At 37.2% G+C, this 18,756-nt stretch overlaps 1 protein-coding gene across 2 annotated transcripts in view; it reads right to left on the bottom strand.

Annotated features, from left to right (window-relative positions):
* The window catches only part of ZC3H12B (zinc finger CCCH-type containing 12B), a 440,443-nt gene that overhangs the window by 68,210 nt on the left and 353,477 nt on the right, over positions 1-18,756 (bottom strand). Inside the window, exon 1 of one of the 2 annotated variants that reach the window (XM_058713920.1) lies at positions 634-818. The exons of the other annotated variant lie outside the window; for it this stretch is intronic. The gene's annotated coding sequence lies outside the window, so the exon portion shown is untranslated. Of the gene's footprint in view, positions 1-633; positions 819-18,756 lie in introns of those variants that run through there. 2 annotated transcript variants of the gene reach the window in all.

Below are 18,756 nucleotides of genomic sequence, written 5' to 3'. Positions count from 1 at the left end.
AGAATTGCCATCTCAGAACTGACATTCAGGCAACATGTGACTTCTATAATGATTACACTACCTCTTGTGTCTTCAAAAATTTCCCTTAATGAATTAGCCAATACATAGACATCCATTTCACTTTCACTTCTCCATTAATCTGTTATTTGAACTTTGAAGTCTATTTCTTTTAAAATTCCACTTTATTATCTGATTTATATCTTATTCTCTTCAAAATAATTTCTAGTGCACATAAGACATTGAGATTTTCACCACATAGGACATTGAGATTTTCACCTTGCATTTATTTAAATCTCAAAAGTCACTTAAAAACAACTGTTTATAAGACCAACTGTATATTTTATTGGCAAATGAGAGGTATCTATAGATCAGTTTGACTATTCCTAGCTAATGAACTATAGAATTCCCCCCCCTTTTCTATTATCTTATATTTTGCTTTGTCCAAGTTAACATTGATGTGAGCACATTTACCAAGTTCATGTACATATACAATAGCAAATTTAAGCTCAAGGAAAATCTCACAGCACAAAAAATCCTCACTGCAATTACTAGTTTTTATTATGAAAATTTTCTACTCAAATAACATAAAGCAGAAGATAAATAAATGACTTAGCAAACATAAATTTGATTTACCTTTCAAAGTCTTAAGCAAGAAGATTTTTAAGAAAAATATTGATTGTCCTTAAACCTGTGCATGTGTGGTGTCATGTGTTTTTTTGTTTGTTTGTTTTCTTGAACAACAGAAACTTCTTGAGGCAAAGATGCAAATAATGTTTTTCATTCAAAAGAACAGTCATTGAGTGCCAGACACTGAAATAAGCCCTGGGTCTAGGAAAAAAACAAAACAAAAAAACAGAATTTATCCTGTCCTCAAAGAACTCGTAAGTTAATAAAGATTGGCTATACATGGCTCTAGGAAGTGTTAAAAACAATTCTATAGAATATGATCACTGGGATACTTTTGAGAATAAAAAGAACATTACTAATAATTATGTCAGAACATTAGGCATAAATTAGGTATATCCAAGGCAAACCAGAATACATGGCTGATCTTTCAAGTTACTCGAAAATTTCCATTGACATACGAAGGAGGAAATGTTAAATTCTGTCAGTGGGGTCAGAGATAGGGGTGATGGTTATAGTGATTAGGAAAAAATTCAAGAAGTATACAATATTTGAAGTAATTTTCTGACTAATAATTAATAAACATTCACTTAGTGTTGATTATGTGCCAGGAAACAGGAGCTGGGGATATAAAAAAAAAAAGACATGGATCCTGATCTCAATGTTCTTACAGTGGTGATGGTGGGAAGTGGAGATAGATAATAATAAAATAATTATATAATTTATACTTAAAAAACTGTGATAAGTGAATAAATGTTAATATAAGGAGTTATCAGTTGAAACTTAGAGGAAAGAGTAACAATTTTCTTGGCAGGAAAGAGTTTTTAAAATTATAAATGTATAAACATTAATATGACATTGTACCTTTGTCAACACCTAATGCCTAATATTACTGGTGAGGAGTTATAAATGAAAGCATTGAGGATGGCTAAAGGAAAATGGTTACATTTGCCTCAAAATGAAAGTAGGGAAAAAGTTTCAAAGATAAGGTTCTAGCTGCTACTTATAAAAGGTGTTGAACAGATTATTTTTTATTGTTATTAATTGAAAAATTTACAAATGAATTTATTAAAGAATGACGTACTTTTGAAAATCTTATTAGTCAGATGAACTTATAGAACTGGATATAATTTGTTTTAAGAAGTCAAGAACTTTGACACCAGATAACAACGTGTTACAAGTACAGAGTTTGCCTATAGTTTACTTCAAAATATGATTAAGCAAATGACTGCAAAGTTGCATTTGAATCTAAAAAGAGTAGACAAATATATGCAGACAAAAATTGCCAACATTGACCTCAATGAATTACCAAGAAGAAAAAAAAGTCTTCTTCCCATTCAGTGTGCTACTCTACTTTCTTCATTCATCTCCTCCTTCCCATCTTTTTATTACGAAATAAAGTTTATTTCTATTGCATTCAGGTAAAGCAATTTCCCAAGATAAATCTTCAAGTTGTACTACAAACTCCATCTTTTCCAAAAATCTTCCAAACAACACCATGTATGGAGACAGAAACATCTTGCCATGTCTACAGAGCCAAAACCACTGGAAATGTGCAAAAAGGCTCAATAGCCATGTAGGACAGAGCTGTCCAAGCAATAGCCAAGTAAAGAAGAAAATACTAAATTCTAAATCATCTACATGTGGATAAGCCATTTTATTATTTTTTTAAATATAATTTATTGTCAAGTTAGGTAATATACAGTGTACAGTGTGCTCTTGGTTTTGGGGATAGATTCCCGTGATTAATCACTTAGGTACAACACCCAGTGCTCATCCCAACAAGTGCCCTCCTCAATGCCTATCACCCATTTTCCCCTCTCCCCCACATCCAATCAATCCTCAGTTCGTTCTCTGTATTTAAGAGTCTCTTATGGCTTTCCTCCCTTTCTGTTTAAAACTATTTTTCCCTTTTCATTCCCCCATGGTCTTCTGTTAAGTTTCTCAAGTTCCATATATGAATGGGTGGGAATGCAAACTGGCGCAGCCTCTCTGGAAAACAGTGTGAAGTTTCCTCAAAAAATCAAAAATAGAAATACCCTATTACCCAGCAATAGCACTACTAGGAATTTATCCAAAGGATACAGGAGTGCTGATTCATAGGGGCACTTGTAAACCCAATGTTTATAGCAACACTTTAAACAATAGCCGAATTATAGAAATAGCCCAAATGTCCATCAACTGATTAATAGATAAAGAAGATGTGGCTTATATATACAATGGAATACTACTTGGCAATAAGAATGAAATCCTGCCATTTGCAACAATGTGAATGAAACTGGAGGGTATTATGCTAAATGGAATAACTCCTTTATTATTTGTGGGGTTTTTTTGCATTTTATTTTATTTTTATTTTTTTTCAATATATGAAATTTATTGTCAAATTGGTTTCCATACAACACCCAGTGCTCATCCCAAAAGGTTCCCTCCTCAACACCCATCACCCATCCTCCCCTCTCTCCCACCCCCCATCAACCCTCAGTTTGTTCTCAGTTTTTAAGAGTCTCTTATGCTTTGGCTCTCTCCCACTCTAACCTCTTTTTTTTTCCTTCCCTTCCCCCATGGGTTTCTGTTAAGTTTCTCAGGATCCACATAAGAGTGAAAACATATGGTCTCTGTCTTTCTCTCTATGGTTTATTTCACTTAGCATCACACTCTCCGGTTCCATCCATGTTGCTACAAAGGGCCATATTTCGTTCTTTCTCATTGCCATGTAGTACTCCATTGTGTATATAAACCACAATTTCTTTATCCATTCATCAGTTGATGGACATTTAGGCTCTTTCCATAATTTGGCGATTGTTGAAAGTGCTGCTATAAACATTGGGGTACAAGTGCCCCTATGCATCAGTACTCCTGTATCCCTTGGGTAAATTTCTAGCAGTGCTATTGCTGGGTCATAGGGTAGGTCTATTTTTAATTTTCTGAGGAACTTCCACACTGTTTTCCAGAGTGCTGCACCAATTTACATTCCCACCAACAGTGCAAGAGGTTTCCCATTTCTCCACATCCTCTCCAGCATCTATAGTCTCCTGATTTCTTCATTTTGGCCACTCTGACTGGCGTGAGGTGATATCTGAGTGTGGTTTTGATTTGTATTTCCCTGATGAGGAGCGACGTTGAGCATCTTTTCATGTGCCTGTTGGCCATCCGGATGTCTTCTTTAGAGAAGTGTCTATTCATGTTTTCTGCCGATTTCTTCCCTGGATTATTTGTTTTTCGGGTGTGGAGTTTGGTGAGCTCTTTATAGATTTTGGATACTAGCCCTTTGCCCGATATGTCATTTGCAAATATCTTTTCCCATTCCGTTGGTTGCCTTTTAGTTTTGTTGGTTGTTTCCTTTGCTGTGCAGAAGCTTTTTATCTTCATAAGGTCCCAGTAGTTCATTTTTGCTTTTAATTCCCTTGCCTTTGGGGATGTGTCAAGTAAGAAATTGCTACGGCTGGGGTCAGAGAGGTCTTTTCCTGCTTTCTCCTCTAGGGTTGTGATGGTTTCCTGTCTCACATTCAGGTCCTTTATCAATTTTGAGTTTATTTTGTGCATGGTGTGAGAAAGTGGTCTAGTTTCAATCTTCTGCATGTTGCTGTCCAGTTCTCCCAGCACCATTTGTTGAAGAGACTGTCTTTTTTCCATTAGATGTTCTTTCCTGCTTTGTCAAAGATTAGTTGGCCATACGTTTATGGGTCTAGTTCTGGGGTTTCTATTCTATTCCATTGGTCTATGTGTCTGTTTTTGTGCCAATCCCATGCTGTCTTGATGACAGCTTTGTAGTAGAGGCTAAAGTCTGGGATTGTGATGCCTTCTGCTTTGGTCTTCTTCAAAATTACTTTGGCTATTCGGGGCCCTTTGTGGTTCCATATGAATTTTAAGATTTCTTGTTCTATGCTTCGAGAAGAATGCTGGTGCCATTTTGATTGGGACTGCATTGAATGTGTAGATGTCTTTGAGTAGTATTGACCTTTCAACAATTTTTATTCTTCCAATCCATGAGCATGGACTGTTTTTCCATTTCTTTATATCTTCTTCAGTTTCCTTCATAAGCTTTCTATACTTTTCAGCATACAGATCTTTTACATCTTTAGTTAGATTTATTCCTAGGTATTTTATGCTTCTTGGTGCAATTGTGAATGGGATCAGTTTCTTTATTTGTCTTTCTGTTGCTTCATTGTTAGTGTATAAGAATACAACTGATTTCTGTACATTGATTTTGTATTCTGCAACTTTGCTAAATTCATGTATCAGTTCTAGCAGACTTTTGGTGGAGTCTATCGAATTTCCATGTATAATATGTCATCTGCAAAAAGCGAAAGCTTGACTTCATCTTTGCCAATTTTGATGCCTTTGATTTCCTTTTGTTGTCTGATGGCTGATGCTAGAACTTCCAACACTATGTTAAACAACAGCGTTGAGAGTGGACATCCCTGTCGTGTTCCTGATCTCAGGGAAAAAGCTCTCAGTTTTTTCCCATTGAGGATGATGTTAGCTGTGGGCTTTTCACAAATGGCTTTTATGATCTTCAAGTATGTTCCTTCTATCCCAACTTTCTTGAGGGTTTTTATTAAGAAACGTTGCTGAATTTTGGCAAATGCCTTTTCTGCATCGATTGACAGGATCATATGGTTCTTATCTTTTCTTTTATCACTATGATGTATCACATTGATCATTTTGCAAATGTTGAACCAGCCCTGCATCCCAGGGATGAATCCCACTTGATCATGGTGAATAATTCTTTTTATAAGCTGTTGAATTCGATTTTCTAGTATCTTACTGAGAATTTTTGCATCCACATTCATCAGGGATATTGGCCTGTAGTTCTTTTTTTTTACTGGATCTCTGTCTGGTTTAGGAATCAAAGTAATACTGGCTTCATAGAATGAGTCTGAAAGTTTTCCTTCCCTTTCTATTTTTTGAATACCTTGTGAAGGATAGGTATTATCTCTGCTTTAAACGTCTGGTAGAACTCCCCTGGGAAGCCATCTGGTCCTGGACTCTTATTTGTTGGGAGATTTTGATGACTTATTCAATTTCTTCGCTGGTTATGGGTCTGTTCAAGCTTTCTATTTCCTCCTGATTGAGTTTTGGGAGGGTGTGGGTGTTTAGGAATTTGTCCATTGCTTCCAGGATGTCCAGTTTGTTGGCATATAATTTTTCATAGTATTCCCTGATAATTGTTTGTATCTCTGAGGGATTGGTTGTAATCATTCCATTTTCATTCATGATTTTGTCTTTTTGGGTCCTCTCCCTTTTCTTTTTGAGAAGCCTGGCTAGAGTTTCATCAATTTTGTATATTTTTTCAAAAAACCAACTCTTGGTTTCGTTCATCTGCTCTACCGTTTTTTTAGATTCTATATTGTTTATTTCTGCTCTGATCTTTATTATTTCTCTTCTTCTGCTGGGTTTAGGCTGTCTTTGCTGTTCTGCTTCTATTTCCTTTAGGTGTGCTGTTAGATTTTGTATTTGGGATTTTTCTTGTTTCTTGAGATAGGCCTGGATTGCAATGTATTTTCCTCTCAGGACTGCCTTCGCTGCATCCCAAAGCATTTGGATTGTTGTATTTTCATTTTTGTTTGTTTCCATATATTTTTTAATTTCTTCTCTAATTGTCTGGTTGACCCATTCCTTCTTTAGTTGGGTGTTCTTTAACCTCCATGCTTTTGGAGGTTTTCCAGACTTTTTCCTGTGGTTGATTTCAAGTTTCATAGCATTGTGGTCTGAAAGTATGCATGGTATGAATTCAATTCTTGTATACTTATGAAGGGCTGTTTTGTGACCCAGTATGTTGTCTATGTTGGAGAATGTTCCATGTGCACTCGAGAAGAAAGTATATTCTGTTGCTTTGGGATGCAGAGTTCTAAATATATCTGTCAAGTCCATCTGATCCAATGTATCATTCAGGGCCCTTGTTTCTTTATTGACCGTGTGTCTAGATGATCTATCCATTTCTGTAAGCGGGGTGTAAAAGCCCCCTGCAATTACCACATTCTTATCAATAATGTTGCTTATGTTTGTGAGTAATTGTTTTATATATTTGGGGGTTCCTGTATTTGACGCATAGACATTTATAATTGTTACCTCTTCCTGATGGATAGGCCCTGTGATTATTATATAATGCCCTTCTTCATCTCTTGTTACAGCCTTTAATTTAAAGTCTAGTTTGTCTGATATAAGTATGGCTACTCCAGCTTTCTTTTGACTTCCAGTCGCATGATAAATAGTTCACCATTCCCTCACTCTCAATCTGAAGGTGTCCTGGGTCTAAAATGAGTTTCTTGTAGACAGCAAATAGATGAGTCTTGTTTTTTAATCCATTCTGATACCCTATGTCTTTTGGTTGGTGCATTTAGTCCATTTAAATTCAGTGTTATTCTAGAAAGATATGGGTTTAGAGTCATTGTGATGTCCGTAGGTTTCATGCTTCTAGCGATGTCTCTGGTACTTTGTCTCACAGGATCCCACTTAGGATCTCTTGAAAGGCTGGTTTAGTGGTGATGAGTTCCTTCTGTTTTTGTTTGTTTGGGAAGACCTTTATCTCTCCTTCTATTCTGAATGACAGACTTGCTGGATAAAGGATTCTCGGCTGCATATTTTTTTTCTGTTCATCACATTGAAGATCTCCTGCCATTCCTTTCTGGCCTGACAAGTTTCAGTAGAGAGATGGGTCACAAGTCTTATAGGTCTCCCTTTTTATGTTAGAGCACGCTTATCTCCAAATACTTTCAGAATTTTCTCTTTATCCTTGTATTTTGCCAGTTTCACTATGATATGTCTGCAGAAGATTGATTCAAGTTACGTCTGAAGGGAGTTCTCTGTGCCTCTTGGATTTCAATGCCTTTTTCCTTCCCCAGATCTGGGACGTTCTCAGCTATGATTTCTTCAAATACACCTTCAGCACCTTTCCCTCTCTCTTCCTCCTCTGGAATACCAATTATGCATACATTATTTCTCTTTAGTGCATCACTTAGTTCTCTAATTTTCCCCTCATACTCCTGTATTTTTTTTATCTCTCTTTTTCTCTGCTTCTTCTTTTTCCATAATTTAGCTTCTAGTTCACCTATTCTCTCCTCTGCCTCTTCAATCCGAGCTGTGGTTGTCTCCATTTTATGTTGCAGCTCATTGATAGCATTTTTTAGCTTCTCCTGGCTATTCCTTAGTCCCTTGATCTCTTTAGCAACAGATTCTCTGCTGTCCTTTATACTGTTTTCAAGCCCTGCGATTAATTTTCTGACTATTTTTCTAAATTCACTTTCTGTTATATTGTTTAAATCCTTTCTGATCAGTTCATTAGATGTTGTTATTTCCTGGATGTTTTTTTGAAAGGAATTCTTCCGTTTCATCATTTTAGATAGTCCCTGGAGTGGTGCGGGACTGCAGGGCACTTCCCCTGTGCTGTCTTGAATAACTTGCATTGGTGGGCGGGGCTGCAGTCAGACCTGATGTCTGCCCCCAGCCCACCGCTGGGGCCACTGTCAGACTGGTGTGTGCCTTCTCTTCCCCTCTCCTAGGGGCGGGATTCACTGTGGGGTGGCGTGGCCCACCTGGGCTACTTGCACACTGCCAGACTTGTGGTGCTAGGGATCTGGCATATTAGCTGGGGTGGATTGGCAAGGTGCACAGGTGCTGGAGAGGTAGGCTCAGCTCTCTTTTCCTTCAGAGATCCACTTCGGGAGGGGCCCTGCAGCACCGGGAAGAGTCAGACCCGCCGGAGGGATGGATCCGCAGAAGCACAGCGTGTGGTGTTTGCATGGTGCAAGCAAGTTCCCTGGAAGGAAATGGTTCCCTTTGTGATTTTGGCTGGGTGATGGTTGAGGGAAATGGCGCTGGTGAGCACCTTTGTTCCCCGCCAAGCTGAGCTCTGTCATCTGGGGCTCAACAACTCTCCCTCCCATTTTCCTTCAGCCCTCCCATTCTCCGAGCAGAGCTGTTAGCTTATAACCTTCCAGATGTCAAGTCCCGCTTCTTGTCAGAACACACTCTGTCTGGCCCCTCTGCTTTTGCAAGCCAGACTCGGGGGGCTCTGCTTGGCCTGTGGGCCGCCCCCCCTCCCCGGCTCCCTCCCACCAGTCCTGTAGCATGCAGTGCCTTTCCGCCTTTTCTACCCTCTTCCATGGGCCTGTCGTCTGCGCTTGCCTCCGAAGACTCCATTCTGCTCGTCTTCTGGCAGTTTTCTGGGTTATTTAGGCAGGTGTAGGTGGAATCTAAGTGATCAGCACGACGCGCAGTGAGCCCAGCGTCCTCCTACGCCGCCATCTTCCTATTATGTCTGAAGTGTGATATATTTTAATGCTTGGGAGGGAAAGAAGTTAGAAACCTTTACTGAATCTCAAAATGAAAAAGGTTTACATGAAAGCAATGTGAGAAAATTTAAAATACAAATCTTCCCATTTTCCTTTATATTAAATCAATTTCATAGAGCAATTATATCATAAAGGAGACAAAGACTTGTACTGCTTCTTCAACCTCCAGTTACACCCACTTGTTTATGTGCTCTTGGATGGATCACAGGTTGTAATACTCAGCAAAGAAATAAGAATTAAAAAAATGTATTTTCCGTGGCTGGTAAAAATGAGATTCTCCTCAAGCAATGAGAACATATTTGTCAGCCTGTCCTTAGACACCTCTGAAACAATATCGTTTTTTCTTTACAAATTTTTTGATATTCAATGGATTCTCAATATGATGCTTGTTACAGCAAAAATTGTCATGGCCAGAGCTAAGCACAACTGAGCTATTCAAAATTTTCGATTTCATTTCAAAGCTATGCATATTTCAGTGGCTTCAATTCTTGTCCCTTGTCCCCACATCAGATTTTGGAGCTTTAGACAAAATGTTTATAGAAAAGTAACAGTTTCCCGACATTCATTATCCATTTATCCCTCCTGGATTTCAAACATAATAGATACACAATTTGATTTCAAGACCCATTACTCTTAGCTTTTGAACTAAGGCTCATTATTCTGCAATCTTGTACCTCCACTCACTTCATTAGGAAAGACAGCCACAGCACATGTATAGCATTATGCTCTACACAACCCAGTGTCCAAATGAACTAAAAACACACTAGGAACTATAACCTTAATTAATACTGTATTTAATCGTCCATATAAAAAAGCATTTCCAATGATCAACCTTATAGAAAGAAAAGGAAATTTTGGGTTACATACTATTTCTTCTTTCTATATAAAGAAGGTCTAAAGAAAGATCAGTTGAAATTCATGTGGGGATTTTGTTTGCTAGTATTTTATAGACAATTTTTGCATTTATGTTTATCAAATATATTGACCTGTAGTTCTATTTAGTAGAGGTCTCTCTCTCTGGTTTGGTACCAAGATACTGGTTGGCTTCATAGAATGAATTTGGAAGTTTTAGTTCCTTTTCTAAAATTTGGAATAGTTTGAGAAGAATAAATATTAAGTCTTAAAATGTTTGGAAGAATTTGCCCACGAAGCCATTTGGTCTTGCACTTTTATGTGTTTGGAATTCTATGATTACTGATTCAATTTTTGTTCTGGTTATCAGTCTGTTCAAGTTTGATATTCTCCCTGTTTCAGCTTTGGTGGTTTATATGTTTCTAGGAGTTTATCCATTTCCTCTTGGTTTTCCAATTTGTTGGCATATAGTTTTTTTTTTATAATCTTCTCTTATACTCATTTGTATTTCTGTGATGTTGGTTGTTATTTCTCGTCTCCCATTTGTGATTGTATTTATTTGAGTCCTTTCTCTCTTTTTTTTTTCTTGATGAGTCTGGGTAGATGTTTATCCATTTTATTGATTTTTTCAGTAAAAACCAGCTCCTGGTTTCATTGATCTTCATTTGATCTTCTTAGTTTCTATATTATTTATTTATAATCTAATCTTTATTTCCCTCATTCTGCTTGTTTCAGGCTTCCTACGTTGTTTATTTTTCTAGACCCTTTAGGTGCAAGGTTAGGTTGTGTGAAATTGTTCTTGCATCTTGAGGTAGGCCTATCTTCCTATGGCCTTCCATTTATAACTGCTTTTGCTGTTTCAGGAGTTAATATGGCATAGAGGAAGAGGGACTGTGACTTCCTCATCCCTCAAACTCAGCTGAATTGAGGTCAGATTACTTGGAACACCCAGGGAATAGGTCTGCAGAGTGGCAGAAGGATCTCCACAGTTGGAAGGAGACACCTTGGCAGGTACGAGGTATATGGATGTGAATTGGAGGAGAAGAAAATAAAAACAGTAGTGCTACACAGTAGAGGGAACTTTTCCATGGAGAGATAAAAGGGAGAAAAAGAGAGATGAGTTGAGACAATGTGGTATCGAGTTAGCACAAGAGGAAAACCTCTCTGGACCACAGACTTGGAAGTGAGAAGTACTACGTATTATAGTTCGTTTTTGCAAACAAATTTTGTAGCTCAAACTCTGAGCAGAGCTGTGACACACACACTCCTGGGGAGGAGAGAGATAGCCCCAGACTGCATAGCGTGGTGTAGCGATCTTCAGGATGCACTTGGGAGAGAATAGTCCTCTTCTTGGAGTACATTTGGAAGAAGGTTTATTGCCTACCCAAGGACACAAAACTCTGAGGGGTGAAGCAAAAGCCTTCCATCAGCAGGGTGGAGAGTCTCGATTCTGGAAGAGGGAAGCATATTCACACTGTGCCTGGAACTTTAGAACTTTGGGTTTTGAATCCCAGCTGTGTGCCAAATAAAAAACCCAGGAGAGTTTTGGTTCAGGGATAGCTGACTTCCACTGCTATTCTCTGAGGGCTGCCTGAACAGCAGGGATTGAGATACCTGGCCTGAGGATAAGACACTGTAATGGTACCTTTTTCCTTCTCAAGACCACCATGGTGAGACCTCAGAAAGTAAACAGTGACCCCCAGTGGAGGCAGGGCCCACTTATACCAAATCTTGTCCCTCTGTGCCTGGCAACTGCCTATTTACAGGGACAAGACAGAATCTGAGCCAATGCAGCCAGCTTCTCCTCAAGACTAACACAGCCACCAGACCCCAGAGAACAACAGACAACTCACAGATGACTTTGTTTTCCTTTTTTCCTTCTTTTTCTGTTTTTCTTTTGGAATCAAGCTCATAGCTCCTTATTTTTTTTTCATTTATTATTCTCGTTTTTTGGGGGGGGATCAGGTTTTTTAAATTATTTTTGTTTTCCGTTTTTCTCCTTTTTTTCTATTTTTTCCTTTTTCTTTGGAATCAGCCTTATAGTTTTTTTTAATTTTTAAAATATTTATTTTTTTTATATAGAGAGAGACTGAGCGTGAGTGGGGGAGGAGCAGAGAGAGAGAGGAAGTCTGAAGCAGGGTCCAGGATCTGAGCTGTCAGCACAGAGCCTGATGCAGGGTTTGAACTCATGAACCATGAGATCATGACCTGGCCGAAGTCGGATGCTCAACCAACTGAGCCACCCAGGCACCTCTCATCCTTATAGTTTTTTTATTCTCTGTTTGATTGGTTTAATTTTGTGCCTTTTCTTTTACTCTTTTTTGGGATCAGGCTTCCCACTATCTCTTTTTCCAAGGTTTCTTCAACAAACAAATCAAAACACACCTAGACAAAGGTCTAAACACTCCACCATTGCAAGCAAGGAGGAGTTGTGCAGAGGACTGACCAGTGGGAAAAAGCAGCCAAAATTCAATAACAGAGTAACCAAGCATATACCAGAAATATTTCCTGGAGTGCCAGGCCCTGGAGAGTGTATGGCCTCTTTTTAATATAGCAGTACTCTCAGGTTCAGGAAACACAGCAAGCTTTTCAAACATGTAAAATAAAGAAACATAGCCAAAATGACAGAGGATATTTGAACAATAACTTAGACCAGCAGTCATATGACTACTATCTGGGCTTTAAAAAACATACAAGACACCATAGAAACACTTGTTGCAGAAATCAAAGACCTAAAAACTTCAGGCTGAAACAAAAATGCTATAACTGAAATGCAAAATAGATAGATACAATGACATCAAGGATTGAAGAAGCAGAAGAGAGAATAGATGAAATAAAAGATAATATATAGAAAATAATGAAGCTGGAAAAAAGAGGGAAAAGAAATTAGCTGATCACAAGGGGAGTATCAGAGAACTAAGTGATTCCATGAAACTAAACAATATACATATCATAGAAGTCTCAGAAGAAAAGTAGTGAGAAAAGAGGGCAGGGAATTTATTTGAAAAAAACAAAACAAAACAAAACAAAACAGCTGAGAACTTCCCTGATCTGGGGAAGGAAACAAGTATCCAAGTCCAAAAGACACAGAGAACTCCTCTCAAAATAAACAAAAACAGGTCAACACCATGACATATCATAGTGAAACTTGCCAAACACAAAGATAAAGAGAGAATTCTTAAAGAAGCTAGGAAAAAAATTACCTTAACCTACAAGGGTATATGCATAAGGTTAGTAGCAGACCTGTCCACTAAAACGTGCAGGTCAGAAGAGAGTGGTAGGAATATTCAATGTGCTTAATAGGAAAAATATGTAGCCAATAATCCATTACCCAAACAAGGCTGTCATTCAGAGTAGAAGGAGAGATAAGGACTTTCCCATACAAACAAACAAACAAAAAACTAAAGAAATTTTTTTTGGGGGGGGGGGGTTCTCGGAGAGGGAACAAAAGAAGACCAAAACAGCAAAGACTATAAAGGACCAGAGAACATCACCAAAAACACCAATACAGGTAACACAATGGCACTAAATGCATATCTTTCAATAATCACTCTGAATGTAAATGGACTAAATGCTCCAATCAAAGACACAGGGCATCAGAATGGATAAAAAAACAGTACTGATGTATATGCTGCCTACCTTGGACTCATTTTATACCAAAAGACACTTGCAGATTGAAAATGAGGGGATGGAGAAGGATCTTTCATGCTAATGGAGGTCAAAAGAAAGCTGGGGTGGCTATACTTATATCAGACAAACTAGATTTTAAAACACAGACTCTAATAAGAGATAGATAAAAGCATTATTATGTATTTAAGCAGTCTATCCCTTAAGAAGATCTAACAGTTGTAAATATTTGTGCCCCCAACTTGAACACTCAAAATATAAATCAAATAATAACAAACACAAAGAAACTCATTGATAATAATACCATTACAGTAGGAGACTTTAATACTTCACTTACAACAATGGACAGATCATCTACGAAGAAAATCAACAAGGAAAAAAAGGCTCTGAATGATACACTGGACCAGATAGACTGAACAGATATATTCAGAACATTTCATCTTAAAGAAACAGAATACATATTCTTCTCAAGTTCACATGGAACATTATCCAGAATAGATCACATAATGGATTTCAAGTCAACCCTCGACAGGTACAAATATATTGAAATCATACCATGTGTATTTTCAGATCACAATGCTATGAAACTTGTTATCAACCATAATAAAAATATGGAAATCCCTCAAAACCTTGGAGGTTAAAGAACTTCCTACTAAAGAAGGAATTCTTTAACCAGGAAATTAAGAAATTTAAAAAATACATGCAAGTCAATTAAAATGAAAACTTGATAGTCTAAACACTTTGGGATGCAACAAACAGAGTGCTAAGAAGAAAGTAAATTGTTATTCAGGCCTATCTCAAGATGCAAGAAAGTTTCCAAATACACAACTTAGCCTTATGCCTAAGGGAGCTAGAAAAGTGGCAGCAAGTAAAGCCAAAAGCCAGCAGAAGAAGGAAAATAATAAAGCTTAGTGAAGAAATAAACAATACAGGAACAAAAGAAACAGTAGAACAGGTCAAAGAAACTAAGAGCTGGCCATCAAAACACCCAAATAGGTAAAATAATGAATGAAAGAGGAGAGATCACAACCAACACCACAGTAATACAAATAATTATTATACAATACTATGAAAAATTATATGCAAACAAACTGGCCATTCTGGAAGAAATGGGTAAATTCCTAGACACTCACGACCAAAACTCAAATAGGAAGAAATAGGAAATTTGAATATGCCCATAACCAGCAAAGAAATTGAATTAGTTATCAAAAATCTCCCAACAAATAATACTCTTGGGTCAGGTGGCTTCCCAGGGAAATTCTACCAGAAGAGTTAATACCTATTCTTCTCAAACAGTTTCAAAAAATAGAAATGGAAGGAAAGCTTCCAAACTCATTCTATTAAGCCAGCATTATCTTGATTTCAAAACCAGACAAAGAATCAAATAAAAAGGAGAATAATAGGCCACTATCCCTGATAAACCTGGGTGCAAAAATTCTCAACAGGATACTAGCAAATTGAACTCAACAGTACATTAAAAGAATTTTTATTATGATAAAGTGCGATTTATTCCTTGGCTGCATGTCTGATTCAATATTCATAAATCAATCAATGTGAGAGAACATATTAATAAAAAAAGGATGAGAACAATATGATCCTTTCCATATGTACAGAAAAAGCATTTGACAAAATACAGCATCCTTTCTTGATAAAAAAAAAAGTAGATATAGAAGGAACATACTTCAACATCATAAAAGCCGTATATGAAAGGCCCATAGCTAATATCTTCAATGGGGAAAAATTGAGAGATTTCCCCTTAAGGTCGGGAGCATGACAAGGATGTACATTCTCATCACTATTATTCAACAAAGTACTGGAAGTCCTAGCCTAAAAACTCAGACAACAAAAAGATTTTTAAAAAGGCATCAAAATCAGCAAGGAAGAAGTCAAACTTTCACTCTTCATGGATTACATGATACTCTACATGGAAAACCTGGAGGACTCTGCCAAAAAACTGCAAGATCTGATGCATGAATTCAGCAGTCTTGGGATATAAAATCAACGTACAGAAATTGGTTGCATTTCCGCAATGATGAAATGGCAGAAAGAGAAATCAAAGAGTCAATCCCATTTACCATTGGACCAAAGCCATAAGATACCTAGGAATAAACCTAATCAAAGAGGGAAAAGATCTGTACTTTGAAAACTGTAGAAAGCTTATGAAAAAAATTGAACAAGTTAAAAAGAAATGGAAAAACATTCCATGCTGATGGATTTAAAGAAGAAATACCATTCAAATATCTATACTACCCAAGCCAATCCACACATTAAATGCAATCCCTATCAAAATCCCTATCATCACCAGCATTCTTCACAGAGGTAGAACAAACAATCCCAAAATTTGTATGCAACCAGAAAAGACCCCGAATAGCTAAATAAATGATAAAAAAGAAAACAAAAGCTGAAGGCTCACAATTTTGAACTTTAAGCTATATTACAAAGCTGTAGTCATCAAGATAGTATGGTACTGGCACAAAAACAGACACATAGATCAATGGAACAGCATAGAGAACCCATTATAGTATTGATTTGCATTTCCCTGATTATGGATGATATTGAGCATCTTTTTGTGTCTTTTCTTCCATGGACTTTTTTTTTATTTCTTCTTTTAATTCCTGGTTTACTCATTATTTAGTAATATGTTATTTAAACTCCATATATTTATGCTCTTTTCAGAATTTTTGTTGTTTATTTCTAGTTTCATAGTTTTGGGGTCAGAAAAAATGCATGATATTACTTTGCTCTTCTTAAATTTGTTGAAATTTGTTTCGTGGGGAAAAATGTGATCTATTCTGGAGAATGTTCTGTGTGCACTTGAAAAGATTGTGTATTCTTCTGTTTTATGATGGAATGTTCTGAATGTTTCTGTCAAATTCAGTTGCCAGTGTGCCATTCAAAGCCATTGTTTCTTTGTTGATTTTCTGTTAACATAATCTATCCATTGATGTAAATGGGGTGTTAAAATCTCCTACTATTATTGTATTATTATCCATTAGTTTCTTTATGTTTGTTATTAACTGTTTTATGCATTTGGGCACTCTTATGTTGAGTGCATATATAATTAAAATTGTTATATCTTCTTGTTGGATTGTCCACTATATTATTATATAGTGTACTTCTTTGTCTCTTGTTACACTTTTTATTTCAAGTCTATTTTGATTTATATGAGTCTTACTACTCTGGCGTTCTTTTGACACCCATCTGCATGATAAACATTTTTCAACCCCTCATTCTCAATGTGCAGGTGCTTTTAGGTCTAAACTGAATTTCTTGTAGGTGGCATAAATAGGCATGTTTTTATCCATTCTCTCACCATATGTCTTTTGATTGGAGCATTTAATCCATTTACATTTAAAGTATTTTTTTAAGTTTATTTATTTTCAGAGAGCAAGCTAGCAGGAAGGGGCAGAGAGAGAGGGGGGAGAGAGAGAGAATCCTAAACAGGATCCACACCATCAGCGCAGAGCCCAATGTGGGGTTTGAACCCATAAACTGAGCCAAGGTCAAGAGATGGATGCTCAACCAACTGAGCCACCCAGGTGCCCTTTAAAGTAATTGATAGATATGTATTTATTGCCATTTTGTTTCTTGTTCTGTGTGGTTTTTTTAAATATTTTATCTGATCCTTTCTTATCTTTCTTGTTTTGCTGATTTTCTTTAGTGACATGTTTGGATTCTTTCTCTTAATCTTTGCACATTGATTAGTGGTTTTTGGTATATGGTTACCATTAGATTTGTATATATCCTCTTCTGAATATAGTTGTCTGTATTAAGTTGGTGGTCATTTAAGTTTGAATCCTTTCTTCTTCTCTCCTCTCCATGTTTTAGGTATATATCATTATATATTATATCTTTTTTTATCATTTTATTTTGTGAATTCCTTGACTGATTTTTTACAGAAACATTTATTTTACCACTTCTGCATTTCTTACCTTTATACGGTCATTTTTGGTGTCTCCTTTACATTCATGGTACCCTTTAATATTTCTGGCAGGGCTGGTTTAATGGTCACAAATGCCTCAGCTTTGGCTTATCTGGGAAACTCTTGATCTCTCCTTCTATTTTGAATGGTTTCCTTCCTGGATAGAGTATTTCTAGCTGCAGATTTTTTTCCCCATTCATCACTTTGAATATATCATGCTACACTCCTCCCCCCCCCCTTGTGGCTTGCCAAATTTCTGTTGAAAAATCTGTTGGCATTATGGCTTTTTCTTTGTAATTTATTGACTTCATTTGTCTCAATACTTTTGGGATTTTTCTTTATCACTATATCACTAAGACAGTATGTTTTAGTGTGTGTCTGCCTTTGTTGATTTTGATGGGAGTTCTCTGTGCATACTTGATCTGATATCTGTTTTCTTCCTTAGTTTAGGCAAGTTTTCAGCTATTCTTTCTTGAAATAAATTTTCTGCCCCCTTTTCTCTCTTCTTCTTCTTCTTCTTCTTCTTCTTCTGGGATGCCTATAATACAAATGCTATTACATCTTATGGAATCATTGAGTTCCCTAAGTCTACTCTCATTTTGCATAATTGTTTTTTTCTCTTTTGCTCAACTTAGTTTCCATTACCCTGTCTTGTAGGTCACTAATTTGTTCCTCTGCTTCTTCTATCTTGCCACTATTTCCTTCAAGCTTTTTTCTGATTTCTTTCCATCAAGCTTGTTTCTCACATGAGATCTGTGTTAAGGACCTCACTCATGTTTTCTACTCTGTTCTCAAATCCAGTGAGTATCCTTATGAGCATTGTTTTAAATTCTCTATCAGGCATGTTACTTATATCTGTTCCTCTTAGATCTTTGGCTATCACTTCGTCCTGCTCTTTTATTTGGGATAAATTTCTCTGTCTCCTCATTTTTTCTGTTTCTCTGTGTTTGTTTTGTGTGTTAAGAAAGTCACCTATGTCTTGTACTCTTGAAAGTAGTGACTTTTTGAAGACGAGGTCTTGAAGTGCCTTGCACTGCACTGTCCCCTGTTCACCAGAACTTGGCACTTTAGGAGAGTATCCAGTGTGTGTTGTGTGTGCCCTTGTCTTGTGTCTGAGTCAAGCTTTCATTTCAGTGTAGTTGTCTGCACTGACTTCGTTGTGGGCTGTGTTTGTTTCTGTAATATTAGTGGGACCCAAGCAGGCCATTTCTGAGATGGCATTCCTACTGGGGAAATTGAGAGTGGGGCAGTGGAGTTAGCAAAATTTGCATTGGGATTCTAGTCTTATTCTGGACACTCTGAAGTGCTGCAGCAGCCAAGAGCTACATGCCGGGGTTGTCTGTGGATTGAGCCCGGGTGTACCACTTGACAACTGCAAGGCACAGCTGGGCACAATGTGTGGGGCTGTTGGTGCCACGTGGCTGTGTGCAGCATGGC

Source organism: Neofelis nebulosa, chromosome X (assembly GCF_028018385.1).
Source record: "Neofelis nebulosa isolate mNeoNeb1 chromosome X, mNeoNeb1.pri, whole genome shotgun sequence".
NCBI lineage: Eukaryota > Metazoa > Chordata > Mammalia > Carnivora > Felidae > Neofelis > Neofelis nebulosa.
This window is presented reverse-complemented; position numbering and strand designations above follow the sequence as displayed.